This window comes from Hemitrygon akajei, chromosome 16 (genome assembly GCF_048418815.1).
Source record: "Hemitrygon akajei chromosome 16, sHemAka1.3, whole genome shotgun sequence".
Lineage (NCBI taxonomy): Eukaryota > Metazoa > Chordata > Chondrichthyes > Myliobatiformes > Dasyatidae > Hemitrygon > Hemitrygon akajei.
Window position 1 is genome coordinate 20,169,250 of NC_133139.1, and position 12,230 is coordinate 20,181,479.

A 12,230-nucleotide genomic window follows, 5' to 3' on the forward strand; every position below is an offset into this window, starting at 1 on the left:
CAAAATTGCCTTCCTTACTACTGACTCAACCTGGAAATTAACCATTAGGGAATCCTGTATTAGGACTCCCAAGTCTCTTTGCACCTCTGGTTTCTGAATGTGTTCCCTATTTAGAAAATAATCAACACTTTTATTCCTTCTACCTGAGTGTGTGATCATTCACTTCACCACACCGTTTCCACCAGCCACTTCTTTGGCCATTCTCCTACTCTGTCTAAGCCCTGCAGAGTCCCTGCTTTCTCAATGCTACCTGCCCTTCCGCCTATCTTTGTATCATCTGCCAAAAATTGGGGACTAGACCATCGAATCTGTTATTCAATCCATTGACATATAATTTGAAAACTAGTGCACCCCATACGAACTCCCGCCATTCAGAAATCTAGTGGTGGAGGGAAGAAACTGTCTATAAATCATTGTGTGGGTCTTCAGGCTCTTATACCTCCTTCCTGACAGTAGTAATGAAAAGAGGGCATGTCTTAGATGGTGAGGGTCCTTAGGAACAAAAATGTAAGTGAACAGAGCTCCCATCATAGAGTGATTCATTTGTCTTTGTGTATTCAAATATACACCAAATACATATTTTTCAAATAACAGAACAAATTCCTTCAATAACACAATAACAATTGTGGTGTTCAAAGGCACTTACTGTAACATCTAATCACTTATTGTGATCACTTGGTTTTCCGAATTGTCTGTGTTTATGATATGAATACATAAAGAAGTCTGTGCAATTTATTCAAAATTCATTTGTACATCTGATTTCATGAAGGATATGTGTCGCTCAGAGAGAAGTAGGTCTTAACTGGGGGAGTAGAGAAAAGTTTTTACAATAGATAAAGGGACTTCTCTGTACTTGCTCCATAGTCCAACAGTTTGAGACATTGATCTTCTGTAGAGTAAGTCTCCCATAGAGTCCCTGTGGTGCCCGCCCCTCATCACCTTTGACTGTTCCTTTGTTGATGAAGAATCTGCACATTGAAGCCTTCCCACCCCTCTCTAGATCCGTCTTAGAGTCACAGGAAGATTCAGCATGGAAACAGACCCTTTGGCCTGATTCTTCACCACCCCCCCCACATCAACATTAATTCTACATCAGTCTCATTTTTGCATTCTCCCACATTTACACCACATCCTGTCACTCACCTACACACTAAAGGCATCTTACATTGACCATTTAATCTGGCAACTTGTGTCTCTTTGGGATGTGGAAGGAAGCCAGAATGTCTAGAAGAAACCATCATGATCACAGCGAGAACGTGCAAACACCAAACAGACAGGACGTGCGATCAGGATTGAAAGTGGGTTTGTAGGCCTCTGTCATCCAGCCAACTGATCACTAATCCAACTCTCAATTTCTTCTCTCTTGCCGGCTGCCTCGAGCACGTCCTTGGGTGTGCTGGTTCTTAACATAAACTACACGTTTTGCTGTATGCTTCAATGTAAATAAATCAGAATCTGGTACGCATACCTTAACTTTAATTCCAGGTCTCTCCTAACCATTGTCCTATCTCAGCCACATGCCCCACCCACCCCTCTACAATATATGGAACTGATTTGCTCCTGGTGGCAAACCTTTCAGTCACACACAGTTACCCACTCAAAGACAGTTTAATATGCCAAAAGAAATTGCACCAGTAATACCTCGCCAATAAGGCTCTCGTTACTTATTGATTTCATTGGTATGTTTTTAATTCTGCTATATCAGTAACCTGAGACACTTTGATTTAGTTTCATGGTTAGAAAAGCACTCTCGTACACTCACTTCAGTTGACACTGTCTCTCCAGGGAGCCAAAACAGTCGGGGAGAAATTAGACTTCAGTTGCTGGGAAAGGATGTGTGCAAGAGAGTCGGGCACTAGTTATTTGTCCTCCACAAATTCAAGGATCAACTTTATTCACCATAGATATTCACATGTATTAAGAATTTGCTGTGGTGTGTTGGTCAGGGAGCAATGTGCAACAAAAAATAACAGCATTCAATAATTATATAGAATAAAGAATTATATAAGAGGGGTTAGCAGTTAAAGAACAGATATGCAATAAAATGTGCATATATACATAAATGCCAGTATTCATTTAGAACGTGTTCAGCTTTATCAAAAGCAGATTAAAGTATTTACAATGCAGTGCAGTGTGGGGAGTTCTTAGATCTTTCTAAAAGCCAGATTTAGCCACTTGTCTACAAACACTGCGTGCCTTTCCCTGCAAATGGACAGAGTGCTAAAGAATTGCAGTGTAAGGTAAACCTCTGCAGAATAGGCGGAAAGGAGTAAACTTCACCCTTACAGCTTCCTGTAATCGGGGAGTGCCTGACGCTGCAGCTGAGTTTGCAAACTGGGAAAATATTTCATTCCCCAGAAGTTGGCAGCTCTCCTCTTTACAAAGTTCACATGAAGGAAAAATATTTTTTGAACGGAGTGTGATTTTGACACCTGCTGTTCAGTTCAAGCAGACTTCATAAGGAGAAATTAGAGCAGACAACAGCAGGGAATTGCAATTACACATTCCAATCACACCATTAAAGGTGTCAAAATATGATTTGGCTATTTACTTTCTTCTGAAACAATCAATCTTTCTTTCTAATATTGTTATTTTGAACATGGGATACAGGGTTATGTCATAGCGAGGAATCTGGGTAATGACTGGGACAGTATGGAATATTGCTGGGTGATTCATTACCATGGGTTTTGGATTTAAACAAGTCAATGTTGATAGGATCAGCTTCTCCCCATCTGATTGAGAAGGTGAAATGATTAATGTATCATAGTTGAATAAACTAAAACAAAAATTGACCCTTAGTTGGGGAATTCATTGACATAAGGAGGGTCGGATCGTAAAACAATTTAAAAAAATAGAGGAGGCTGCTTGTGGATTCAAATTCCACTCAAGAGACTTGGGTATATAACACAGTGTCCTTTGCTGAGGGAATAATGATCTTTATTTCTTATTTTACTGAGATACAGCACAGAATAGGCCCTCCTGGCCCTTCGCGCTGTGCTGCCAAGCACTCCCCCAAATTAACCCTAACCTAATCATGGAACAACTTACAATGACCAATTAACCTACCAACCGGTATGTCTTTGGACTGTGGGAAGAAACTGGAGCGCTCAGAGGAAACCCACACAGCCACAGGGAGAACGAACAAACTCCTTACAGGCAGCAGCAGGAATTGAACCCTGGTCTCCCGTACTCTAAAGCATTGTGCTAACCACTACACAACTGTGCCGCCCCTTTCTTGGATATTATTTTAATCCGGGGTAGACTTCAAGCCAGATTAAAGCATCAAGGCCAGAGAGTGGGAAACAAACCGGCGTTCAGCCTCACAACTTCAATGCCAGCCAAGATTCCCCCACCTGAGCTCACATGGGTTTAACTCGTCTCATTACCACCATCGGGGGTGGATGTGCAGGATTCTCGGGACCCACACCAGCATGCTCAGGAACAATTTGTGATGCCTGGACTGGCTTCACCCCACCCCGCCCCAACTCAGCACTGAACTGATTCTTCAGCCTGTGATCTCGCTTTAGGGACTCTGTAGCTCATGTTCTCAGTATTATTTGTTCACTTTTAAAAAATTATTTGCACAATTTGTCCTCTTTTTCACGTTGGATGGTCGTTGGTCTTTATTTGTTTTGAGTATTCTATTACACGAGGGGTGATTGATAAGTTTGTGGCAAAGGAGTCAATTTTAGAAAACCTGGCACATCTATTTTTCAACATGGTCCCCTCCTACATTTACACACTTAGTCCAGCGGTCGTGGAGCATATGGATCTTGGACCGCCAGTAAGTGTCCACAGATGGGTGATTGATAAGTTTGTGCCCGAAGGTAGAAGGAGATGAGTTATACAGCTCTCAGTACACGCACATGCAGGACAACTCTTTGAGTGATTATGCAGAAAGTTTGAAGTAAATAACTCATCTCCTTCTACCTTAGACCACGTACTTATCAATCACCCTTGATGAGTTATTCACTTCAAATGCTCTGCATAATCACTCAGAGAGTTGAGGTGTATAACTCATCTCCCTCTACCTTAGGCCACGAACTTATCAATCACCCCTGCTGTGGACACTTTCTGGAGATCCAAGATCCGTATGCTCCATGACCGCTGGACTAAGTGTTTAAATGTAGGAGGGGACTATGTTGAAAAATAAATGTGCTAGGTTTTCTAAAATTGCCCCCTTCTACCTTAGGCCACAAACTTATCAATCACCCCTCGAATTTCTTTGATTTGCTGTCGGTGCCAGCAGGAAATTGAATCTCACTGTTGTATACAGTATACATGCTTTGATAATAAATTTATTTGAACTTTGAACTTCAAAACGATTCCCATTTTAACAAAGTGAATGGGAATACTTTGTAATATCATGCTTAATATATATCTTTCAACCACAACTTACCTACTCATTATCACATTGTTGATCGTGGAAGCTGGCTGTGCCACATTTTTTGTCTCTATGCCTTACGTTGAAATAGAGACAGTGCTTTAAAGCCACTTCATTGATTATAATGCACTTTAGGATATCCTGAAAAGGATGTGAAAAGTCCTGAATAATTTTCAATTCTTTTTCATCCTCTAGAGCAGGGACCAACTGGGGTGGTGTAAAGTGAGCTCCCCACTGCAGCTGGCTCCATTATAGTTTTCTGGAACTATTTTTTTTGATTGCTACAATGTGTTAACAAGTGCTACAGAGCAGTTGTGGAATCAGTGAAACCAGCCAGTTTAAAGCTACCAGCTTTTCCTTGACCACTAGCAATTGTGAATTTTTTTTTGTCTTTGCGTGGATTTTAGTCTCAAAGTTCGAAGTAAATTTATTATATAAGTACATATATGTCACCATTTACAACTCTGAGATTCATTTTCTTGTGGGCACACTCAATAAATCTGTAGAATTATAACCACAACAAAATCGATGAAAGACCAGGGCAACTTGAGCATTCAACCAGTGTGCAAAAGACAACAAACTGTCTCCTATCAGGAGTCTGAACTACTAAGGCCTTCAAGAATTGTATAGAAGGAGGCCACTTGGCCCATATGTGTCTGTTTAGCTTTTTTGGGGGGGCAGGGAGAAGTTATCCAGCCACTTCTCTGCTCTTTTGACATGTCCCAGAAAAAAATTTCACACCAACTATTCATCTAATTCCTTTTCAAATTTACTCTGGTACGTGCTAGTTCCTCCCCACCCCCCACCCCACCCACCTTTGGAGTACAATGGTCAGGTTACAGATCTACAGAATATTGGTAAGGCCATATCTGGAGTTTTGTATCCACTTCTGGTCACCTTGCTAGAGTATTTCACTGCATTTCACTGTACGTTCTGAAGTATTTGTGATAAGTAAATTTGAATCTTAAAGATGTCATTAAACTGGAACGGGTTCAGAGAAGATTTGATGTTGTTACTGGGCTTGGAGGACGTTGGTTATGAGGAGATGTTCAATAGTCTAAGACTTATTTCCTTGCTGTATAGGAGTTTGAGGGCTAATTTTATGCAGGTTTATGAAATCATGAGGTACATTGATAAAGCAAATAGCCACAGCTTTTTCCCCAGGGTAGGGAGTCCAAAACCAGAGGCTGTGAATTTAGAGTGAAAGGGGAGTTTTAAAGATATCTGAGGGGCAATTTCTTCACACAGGGAGTGGAGAGTACATGGAACAATTTGTCAGAGGAAGGGGTGGTAGTAGGTATAACTACAGCACTTAACGGGGAATTTGAACAGTTACATGGATAGGGAAGGGTTAGAGAGGTACGGGCCAAATGTACACTGTAGGACTAACTCAGTTGAGGAACATAATTGGCATGGACAAGCAGAGCCAAAAGGCCAGTTTCCATGCTATATGATTCTGATTGTCTTTCAGAGTATTGGAACTAACTACATTCAACAACGTCCTCTTCTCCCTTCTGGTTCTTTTCTCTTTGGTTACAAACCTGTGGACTCTGATTCATACCGATCCAAATCAATGTGCCCATGCCGGGGTTAAAAGTAACATTGTCACATTGCATGAGAGTCACCTCGTTGTTAGATCCTGGCATCCGTGCATTGGCAGTCCTACACTCTACTGAAGCGATGACTGTCCCAGCACTGGGAACATGCATACATGGGATCACTCAAATAAATAGAGCAACATCAGCTCTAATGAGAGCCAGAACCTGGGTGAAACATAAAAGTACCATGAGGAATTGCCTGCTGATAGACCGAGCTGATACCAAGGCTTTGGGCCTACTCTGGGGTGATCAGTAGTTCAGATCTAAGGACTCAATTTGGTTCGGAATAGTTGTTTGCTTCTATTGTTTGCATGATTTGTTGCTTTTTCTTGAGCGTTGGGCATTGGTCTTTATTTTTAATTGGGCTCCTTCGGGATTCTTGCTTTGTGGCTACCTGTAAGCAAACAAATCTCAAGGTTGTATAATTTATGCAGTCTTTGATAATAAGTGTACTTTGAAACTTGAAACTTCGAATGATTCATAGTTAGCGTCTAGCTGGGAAAAGCATTGAAAAGCTTTAGCAATAATATTTTTCTACTTTACTGAAAGGCATTTGAGCTAAATGAAAACACATTTGCCTGGAACTGGAACCATTGATTTAAATGCACATAAAAATAGTTTTGCATGACTTTTAAGATTACTGTGATCATTTATGGTTTAAATTGGGCAATTAGAAAAGGTACAGCCAGATGGGATTCACCATTGCACTTGTTTCTTCTTTTATTGCTCCTGTTCCCTTTTAATGATCATGTTGGTGGGGGAGAAGGAGTAAAAAATAAGACAGGACTTGAGAAGTAGTCCTGACTTTTCATCAAACAGATGTCTAAGATGGAGATATGATCTGATGAATCAACCATCAGTTGCTCTCTTAGCATTGCATTGAAATGTTGGCCTAAATGATATGTTAAATTTTCTGGTGTGAGACCTGAACTTACAAACTTTTGCTTCAGATATGACAGCCTAACCACTTAGCCAAGTCTGTCACAAGATATAGGTTAGTGATCAAAGCAACACACACAAAACTGCTGGAGGAACTCAGCAGACCAGGCAGCATTTACAGAAAAGAGTACAGTCGATGTTTCGGGCCAAGACCTCTCAGCAGGACCTTTCCAGCTTCTGCAGATTTTCTCTTGTCTGTTATAGGCTCTGTGAAGATGTCCAATGGGCATATTCCCTCTCTAATCACCCTTTAATGACAATATTGAGCAAGTAGATTATCATAGTGGTTTGATTGGATTGCTGATCTAGTATCTGTTGTTAGAACCATTGATTTGGAGATGTGAGTTTAAATCCCAACAGGCATTTGGGAACTTAAGTTAATTTAATTAAATAAATTGGGAATTAAAGAGTCAATATTAGTGACAGTGGCCATGAAACTATTTGATTCCTCAAAGTCCTTCAGGGACGTTGATCTGTCATTCTTATTCTGGTTTCACCCTCTTTGTCAGTCAGACCCAGAGCAATGTGACTGATTCCAGGCTCCTTTCTGAAGGAATGATAAAGGATGGTATAGACTCAGTGGGCTGAATGGACTCATGTGATGTAATGTTTCTATTTCAACAGGCAAATTTCAGTTTTCAAAATCTGGTTTATAATCAAAGATATACTTTGTGAAATTTGTTGTTTTGTGGTAACAGTGCAGTGCAAGGCAAAATTACTGTAAGTTACAATAAGAAATAAATAATGCAAAAGAGTGATGACAATGTATCGCTCATGGACCATTTGGAAATCTGATGGTGGAGTGGAAGAAGTTCTTCCTAAAATAATGAGTGTGGGTCTTCAGGCTCCTGTACTTCCCCCCTGATGGCAGTAATGAGAAGAGAGCATGTCCTGGTGAAGATCTTTAATGATGAATAAAATATGATTTGTTATGTGCTGTGTGTGTGATGTAGGTTTTGTGGAGCACCAAGGTCCAGAGGAAGGCTGTTTCAATTAGTTCTATATATGTACAGTCAGATGACAATAAACTTGAACTGGAACTTATAATCTTTCATTTTTATCCACATAATTCTTTACTGAGTAAACATCCTTTATCAGAAGATTAACTTTAACATTAACTTTAAACATTTCTGAAGGTTTCCAAATAGACTGACAATCAGAGTGTTGGCTTCACAGTATTAACCTTTAAAAGGTATATTATAAATCCTTGCTCCTGCACGCACTTCATGTCACCTTCTCCTATTGTACTTACATCTGTAGTGAAGACTATTTGTGTAAGGATTGCCTGCCTGTATAAAACCCTCTAGCTAGCAGAGGGACTGAAATGTGAATATACCCTCTGGACCAATTACTTCCCCTACCTGAGATGAAGACTACTCTTGGCCTTCAGTCCTAAGTTCTCCAATACCATTTGAGATTATCCTTGCAACTGTCTGATTCATGTCCTTTTCTTGCAGGTGGTAACAGCCTCCTCAATATCAGTAAGACAAGACGCAAACTGGATAACTGCTTCACTGAGCACATTTACTCTGTCTGCCATAGACATCTGGATCTCCTGGCTACCAGTCACTTTATTTCTCCTCCCCATTTTCACACTGATGTATATGTCCGCTGTCTCCTCCATGGCTACATTGAGGCTAAATGCAAATTAGAGGAATTGTGACAGATATTCACTTTCTTGCACTCAAAAAGCTTATTGCCAACCTCAGCTTTCTATCACAGCAGCACAACCTTTCCGAAGGGTCAGAATTATTTGTCCAAATGTCAAAGTAAATTTATTATCAAAGTACATATTAGTGGTGGCATCCGTCGGTTTCGAGAGACCATGGATCTGTGTCTGGAGTTTCCAGGGCGCAGGCCTGGGCAGGGTTGTATGGGAGACCGGCAGTTGCCCAAGCTGCAGGCCTTCTCCTCTCCACGCCACCGATGTTGTCCAAGGGAAGAGCACTAGGACCCATGCAGCTTGGCACCGGTGACGTCGCAGAGCAATGTGTTGTTAAGTGCCTTGCTCAAGGACACAAACATGCTGCCTCAGCTGAGGCTCAAACCAGTGACCTTCAGGTTACTAGTCTGATGTCTTGCCCACTAGGCCACACGCCAACACATCAAAGTACATATACGTCACCACTTACAGTATAACCCTGAGTTTCATTTTCTTGCAGACATACTCAATAAATCTATAAAATAATAACTATAACAGAATCACTGAAGGACTGCATGAATTTGGGTGTTCAACCGGTGTGCAGATGACAACAAAGTTTGAAGTAAATTTATTATCAAATACAAAGTACGTATATGAGGTAGCACAGTAGCGTAATGGCTAGCACAATTCTTCAGAGTACCAGTGATGTGGATTCAATTCCCGTTGCTTCCTGGAAGGAATTTGTACTCCCTGTAACTGCATGGGTCTCCTCCAGGTGCTCTAGTTTCCTCCTACAGTCCAAAGACGTAACAGTTGTCCTGTGATGAGGATATATTGCTGGGCGGCACGGCTCAAAGGGCCAGAAGGGCCTACTCCAAACTGCGCAAATACAAAAAGAAAGATATAATAATAATAATAAATAAATAAGCAATAAATAACTAGAACATGAGATGACTAGTCCTTGGAATTGAGTCCACTAATTATCGGAACATTTCAATGATAGGCAAGTGAAGTTGAGTGAAGTCCTCCCCATTGGTTCAAGACCCTGATGGCTGAGGGACAAAGTTAAACTTCTAACATTCCTTGCTCAGCATCTTGTAAATGAAAACTAGTCTTCAATCGTTAATATAAATTGCAAACAGCAATCAGTTTCAAGTTAAAATCACAGCCTTGCAAACGACATTGTTTACAGAGTACAACTGTTGGCCTACAGCAAGGTCAGGCTGCTCAAGCGATAAGGTTCGCAGAGTGAAATGACCAGGAGACTTCTTTGTCTGCTTTAACCAAATGCAAGATGATGGGGTTATATCACATAGCACATCAAACATTGTCACAAGTATGAAAACGCAATAGTTGGGATATTTGTGTAGTCAGAGAGTCAGCCCTCACAGCATTAATTTCAGGTGTCTGGGATCTCTGTCACCAGAAGCTTTTAGCCCATCTGTATGAATTATTGTGTCATGTAAAGGTATCTGAGAAATATCACATGCAAATAATGTCAACTAATAGCAAAACAGTATAAAGAAAGCATTGAGGATCGTTAGGAATGAGGAGAATGACAGAAAGAAGAACTAGAATCCACGCTTAAAACATCTGGCTTCTGTGATTGACAACTCATTTGCAGGTTCTTTTAGTTTGTAAGAATTCAAAGATTCAAAGCACATTTATTATAAAAGTATGTATTAATTATACACCTTGAGATTTGTCTGCTTACAGGCAACCACCAAATTGTACCTGTATTTGGAAATCCTTTGTGGTTTATAAATCTTTTGGAATTCAGAAATCTTTTACAAATCAAAAATCCTCTGTCAGTATTAAATATGTGTTGAGAACTATTTGTCTAAATTTAAATGTGCATAATGAAAAATAACGTAAATTGTGTTTAAACTACTTTGTTGGCACAAAGTATCACCTTCTCGGTAGGAAGCTTGACCCACCACTCAAGCACTGGGCATTAGCAGATAGACCTCGCTGCAAAGGCTAGACAGTGAAGTAAACTAGTCCTAGAAGGGTAGGTGGATACAATATAACCTGCCTAACGCGAGGGTACCCATTAGTACCTATATCAGATTGGGCTTAAAATCTTCTTTTGAGCTTAAGACTTTGCATTCAGTGGACCCAATACCATCTCCAAATAGCACCTTATATTCTGCCTGCATAGACTACAACCTAGAGATAATTAAAAATTAATAAAGCAAAAAAAATTTAAACACAAGGAAGCAGTAACAAGCACAGAAGTAATTAAGAACATTGATACTACATAAAGTGAAAATAAACATCTACTTCTCCCAACAGCCAGCTTCTCCAGATGATTACGATGGGCCAATTTTACCTGCCCTGGGTTTGGTTTGGTTACCTTCAACGTTTGGCTTTCGCAGCCTGAAAAACGAGAAAATCCACACAGGTTCATGCTGTCTCTTTGGACTCCTGGAGATGTCCCTTGAGAGCATGCTGCTGAACGGAGTGCTACATTACGGTATCCAGTTGGGAATTACCCAGTTACGGTCATGTGCACTGGCAGATCTTTGATGGAAGATTTCTCCCATTCACTTCCATTAATCTAAGAACTGTAAACACTCAAAGGGGAAAAAAAACCATTTTGTAGGTCCTTGGGGAAATGGGTGGGGAATAGTTTAATGGGATGGGTCTTGCTAAGAATTGGCACAGACAGAATGGGACAAACATTCTCATTCTGTGCCATATTTCTCTTTGTCCAGTGGAATGAGATTTCTTATCAGGCTGAACATCTTTCATTGACTTGAGCATTGCGTTTCCACCATGCCAAGTACATCATATGAGTCAAATCGCATTAGAGATTGGAGAAATAACAGGTCAAGTGGGTGCAAAAGTAACTTCTGTTGTTACCTGTGATTTAATAGGTAACATTGCCATCAAAGACTTTGCCACAAGCACCGCTCTGCAGGAAGCCTGCATTGTCAGAGGTGCATTGACATGTTTCCACACAATCATTCTCTTAAATAGCAATTTGTACAAACTTAGCACTCGCCTCTGATGTGAGGATGACTTGGACCCCAAAGACATTTCCTGATTAGTGAGGGGATTTCCCATTGTCTATGGAAAGCCCAGACACCAGAAATGCTTGGTCAGCCTGTTAATCAATATTCACAGGCATAACTGCGGTCAAAACTGCCAAAAGTCTAGGCACATCCCTGACATTAACAAACACTGAAAAATCTTCAAAACCTATTAAAAATTAATCATGCTATTAAAAAATTAAAACTTTATTAAACATTTTTAAAAATAATTTCTTTTAAAAAATTGAAATGTTTTAAAATGTTAAGAAACAATAGAAATAGTTAAATATTTTAGGTTAACAATTAACTACATTTAAATTAACTCAATTAATTGAAAGCATGTAAATTATCTGAAATGTAACCTATCGTTGATCGAGCTGTTCATCGCATTGAAATTAATGGAACCTCTGAGCTTCTCCTGGGGCTAACTGGATTCAGGTTCAGCAGGCAGAATTCCCTGGGAAACTGCTGGAAAATTGAAGGAAAATGGTGCGTCACTTCTCGACTCTGGGAGGAAGTTCAACCTTGGATGGTGAGAATTTCTCAGGAGGTCTGGGGTGTTCATGTTTACCCAAGTGGCCTTCAGAAGTGATTCAATGTGACTCTCCCTTGCTGCTAAAATAACACATCTT